The sequence below is a fragment of the Macrobrachium nipponense genome, chromosome 15 (assembly GCF_015104395.2).
Source record: "Macrobrachium nipponense isolate FS-2020 chromosome 15, ASM1510439v2, whole genome shotgun sequence".
In the NCBI taxonomy this organism is placed as follows: domain Eukaryota; kingdom Metazoa; phylum Arthropoda; class Malacostraca; order Decapoda; family Palaemonidae; genus Macrobrachium; species Macrobrachium nipponense.
The window spans coordinates 3,280,456-3,285,952 of NC_087208.1; positions in this window are offsets into that span (position 1 = coordinate 3,280,456).

The following is a 5,497-nucleotide window of genomic DNA, read 5'->3' on the forward strand; positions in this document are numbered from 1 at the left end:
GTTTCCGTGTTTCACTCGCCTTCTTACGTGGATTTAAATTCCCAAGTACGTGGACTTCCATGCTACATTGAATTTGATATATATATATATATATATATATATATATATATATATATATATATATAATATATATATATTTGTGTGTGTGTGTGTGTGCGTGCGTGTGTGTGTTCTACTTGTCCCATTCGCCACATGTATAAATATCCAGTGGACAATATGCAATGAGGTCTTCTTCATTTCTCAATTCCCTAATATTTTGATACAATTTCAACTGGAAACATCATCTACATTTGGAAATTTAAAGCAGACAAACTCCCCCCTCATCAAGATTTCAGCCTGGATTAGCATGAACAGATATTTAACAACATACAATCCTTTGGAACGTTTCCCTCACCCAGATACATTACACGCCCTGGTCAGCTACTCATTTACTTTAACATCTCCAGAACACGTCATTAGCTATGCCATCAACACCCGGAGTAGTTTCATTGGTCAGTTTTGTATTAGCTCTCTGAACTGTCACAATGCATAGTTTTTTTTTATTTGAAATTGTACTACTCCACCCAGCACAACCTTTCGTCCTAAGAATTTTTCATATTACTGTATTATTGTCCTTTGGTTTCGCCTGAAATCCACATTATCATTATTATAAGCCAAGCTGCAACCTTAGCTGGAAAAGCGGGTCATTGCAAGCCCAAGGGTCCCAAGTGGGAACAGCCTATTATACAAAAGAGAATTAATAAGCATGCAGATAATAAGTCACGAAGAAGACTTAACATAGTAAACCAACAGGTCACAATCAAAGGGATAAACAAACTTAATGAGGAAAATACCAAAGAATCCATGAAGTGCTCATTGAAAAGTATTGCATCAAGTTTGAACTTCTGGAGCTCCAAAAATCTGAATACAGGATTAAGAAAATCGTACTATAATTTTGTCGCATGAAAAAACCTCAACACTGAGTGGCATTCAACCTCACAGAAGGAAAGGCAAGACTGTTAGACTTGGAATTGGCTGCATATCTATAGGAGCACTCTGAAACAAAATGTGAGCTAAACGAACGACTGTGTCAGAAGTTAATCTCAAGACCATGGGCAAGAAATCGAATTAATTTCAAGTCCTTGTCCATTAATTTAAGATGCAAGTCAGTCGCCGAAGACCATCCTGACGAACAATGTTCAAAAGACGAAAGTATAAAATAATTTAAACATCTCCTCAAGATAGATATCTAAAAGTTTAAAATATTCTGAGTATATTGATTTTTTTTGTGTACATTTGAAGTAGAGATTGGCCGATATGTTTCTAAAAATTATTTTTGCAATCCCAAATGAGTCGCATGCAGTTAAGGAAACGCTGCAAATGAGATTTGGGTGGGGGTGATCTAGTGTCATGGGCCAGGTAACATTATACTATAAGTCTCATTAGGATACAACTCACTTTGACTTGATATACACGATAGACTGAGATTAATTAAATGTCAGTGAAGAGATTCTCAGCCACCACAGGTCTACACCCAGGAGATGGGATCAGCGCAAAGAGCGCGCCATCATGTGCGCAAGCAAAAAGCAATGTGTTCAAGGTCAAACCACCTCTCGTACGTGTGTGATATAGAGAGTAATAGTCCAGGATCTTTACCCAAAGGAGCACCAAATGAATAAGTGCTGAGCGTAATTTATTCATTGCAAATTCAACAATAATAATAATGAGAAATGGTCCGCTAACTCCAATTCTACGGCCACATGATCACTTGTCCCACTTTCCATTTAGAACAAACAATCCCAATTATACTCGGTCCTTTAAATACACTCAGAATATATTTAAAGGACCTCGCCCATATCTTATACACTTGCTCTAACCAAGTATCCACTTGCCCACTTTCAAACATCCATCAACTCACTTTTTCGTCCGCTTCGTGCTTACTCATAAGCTGAGAGAGAAGCTCAGAGAACTGTTATTTACCATCGTCATTCGAAAACAGGAGAAGCTGCTGACAACGAGACTTAATTAAAGAGAACGGCACTGAACTGTGTTACTTCTACGCTTCGGTCAAGAAATTTCAGGTGTGCGAACGTATTAGAAAGGTGTTCGTTGCATGAAAATGAGTAGTACTGAGTATGTCAACACGAGCTCGTACGTAATCAGTACAAGCTGACTTAATGAACGATAAGGGATCTGTCTATCAATGAATGGTTATTTGTAAATGAATAACCATTATTATAGAACTGTTTGGACATTTTACTGTTGGTTATCAAAACTACTGTGTCTAAGCAACATCAAATGAAGAATCTTAACCAGCGACCATTTTAATTCTCTAAAACTAACCAATTTACGTTAGTGTTTCTAAACACGATGTGTAATACAAATAATGCTTTCAGTTGGGTTTAATACACAAACTCAGAATTTGTCCAAAAATTACAGTATGCGCTGAAGTGAAACCACAGCAGCGGAAAACATGTGTCCTCGGGATAGCCGGTCATAATGTCGCAGGAAATAAAATGTTACGGGGAAAAAATGTCGCAATTTAGACTAGCAAAAAAGTCAGAGGAAGAAAAGTCACAATTTAGTTCGGAAAATAAGTCACATTAATTTATGGTGGCCGGTAATAAAGTCACGGGGAAAAAACCCTAGTATGTATATATATGTATGTATGTATATATAAATAAAGAAAAAAGCCACAAAGGACAGTGAAACAATGGAGTACTGCTGCCAGGCCTTTCGACTCTTGTCCTTTACTAAGCAGACTAATATAAATATGAAAGTAAGTTTAAAAAGAAAGCTCGTAAAAATGACAGACAGGGATTATAAAGGAGAAATGTTTACACCTGGAATACAACACACCTGAAGAATTAGTAGACATACACAATACAGGGGCACAATTTAAGAGGTTTACGCAAGATTAAGCCCAACTGCTCAGAAGCAGGGACAAGACAATTGCAATTTCAATCGTATTCAACAGAAATCATTTCCAGGTTTATGACACGTTCCAGGGTTACGACGCTGATCTGATGGAAGAAATATGACTCCAAAAATGCAAAATAATCAATATATGAATGTTTTTTTTTTATGAAAAATGCAATAGAAATGCAGTTTACATGGTTTCTAATACAACCAAAGTATTAAAAGTAAGGATTTCTTAGGATTTTTCAAGATTTTCCGGCTTACGACGAGTCTCAAGAACGGAACCCCCGTCGTAAACCGGTGACTGACAACATATTTCCCTGTATAATCCCTATCTGTCATTTATATGTCTTTCTTTGTAAACTTACTTTCATATCTACATGAGTCTGCTCAGTAAAGGACAAGAGTCGAAAGGCCTTGCAGCAGTACCTTTGTTTCACTTTCCTTTGTGGCTTTTGCCTTTATTTATATATTGATCACGTTCCAAATTTTAGTGATTCAGTTACACACACACACACACACACACTCACACACCCACACACATATATATATATATATATTATATTTATTATATCATAAATATATATATAAATAATATATATATGTATATATATAGATATATATATATATAGTATATATATATATACATCATATAGTGTGTGTGTGTGTGTGTGTGCAAATATATTTGTGTGCACACATGCTGTTAGCATGGCATCAACTCTACTGGGGTATCTTGAAAAGTAAGGTATTCATTTTCTTAATGAAAGCAAGAAAAGAAATTAAACATTTTTAAAGTGTAGTTATATTTAAATACTAAATTAATATCAATATTGATATTAGTTTAGTATTTAATTATAACAATACTTTAAGAAATATGTTAATTAAGAATAGTTTGTCCAATTCAAACAATACCTGCATACAGTATCATTTAAAGATTGCAATAACATTTATATTGACCAAAAAAAAAAAGGGGGGGGCGGGGGCAGATGCTCCCAACACAAATATGCTCTTACATCTTGTTCGGGTTGCCCCAGGTCCCTCAGTATGAGGCATCTCTAATGTCTACCAGAAAGTTGCTAGTACATCTTCCGGTATATTTTGCATCTTCCAATCTTGGATGGACTGTATGCTAAGAAAGTCTTGTGATTTACAGGAACCATTTATGCTAGACACTGCTTAGATCCAAGAGCAGATGCTTAGGCCTTGACCACAATGGTTGGAGTGCTTAGGCCAACCTGTTTTTGAAAGGTAATTTTCCTCTGTGAAATTGGATCCAGTAATTAATAATACTAATAATACCAGCGTAATAATAATAATAATAATAATAATAGTAATAATAATATTTTGGTAGAAGACCCTCTTTTAGGCAAATGCTGTTAAAAAGGATGGCAGAATTAAGAGAGTTGATTTTATATATTGTTTTTTTCTATTTTTCTTACAATTCGCTTCTCAGGCTCAGCGATGTTTCTGAGTAACGGGCCAATATTCATATTGGGAATTTCAAAAATTGTAAATGCTGAAGGAATCTTTTATTAGAACAGGATATCAGGTCCAGGTCAAGCAGGGGTCGTCGTCAGTGCCGGTATTATTCTGTAGGCGTAGTTCAGTTCGGGCCGGGGTCGTCTTTGGTTTAAGGGCTGGTATTGGTGCTGGTATAGCTGGTATCACGTGACGTTTCGACCTTCTCGTAGGTCATCTTCGGACGAGTCGGTTGAAGAGACTGTAGCAAGAAAGTTTGCGGAACGGTGTTTATAGCGGCTCGGACCTAGAGTTGCATTCTCATTGGTCGGGCCGGTCTTGGGCAAAGCCGTGGATCTCGCCTTGAAGGTCTCGGGGATTCTCTCGTGCGAGCGCCACAGTAGTGTGCTTGGGGATGAACGTCAGGAATTCCGTCTGTAGCAGGAATCGTATCATCCTGTGGGGGCTCCTGATTATCTGGCATCGTGGGGGGATCGCTCGCTGCTCTCCGGGCGGCGGTGGGAAGGAGAAACGTTTCTTGAGTGATATTTAAGTTTGGTTTCTCCTTACCTATATGGAGGGCTTCTAGGAGGCGCAGACGTCGGGGATCCGTTGTCTGGTCTATTATTATGATATTAGGGATAATATAATTTCTTTTTATCCGTTTGTTATGAGCAGTCCTGGCGTTGTTGAATATGGCTCTTTCTTGGGCGTGGCAGGAGATTCGCTTGGAAAAGCGCATGTAGGTCATACCGACGTATTTGCCGAGGCATCCTCGGACGGGGCATGTGTAACGGTAGACCACACTCGTCTTCTTCAAGCGATCCTGCAGTGGCGCCGAAGGGTTGTTTCTCATCACCAGGCTGCTCGTCTTCTTCATAATAATAATTATCTTAATATTTCTGTCTGGTCGGCGGGGCTGACGTTTTCCTCGATGATCTTTTTGAGGGCTTGTTCGTCCTCCTTGTACCTCCGGTGGAAGTGCCCCTTGTAGAAAAGCTTTTCTACAAGGGGCACTTCCACCGGATCCCCGACGTCTGCGCCTCCTAGAAGCCCTCCATATAGGTAAGAAGAAACCAAACTTAAATATCACTCAAGAAACGCTTCTCCTTCCCACCGCCGCCCGGAGAGCAGATAGCGA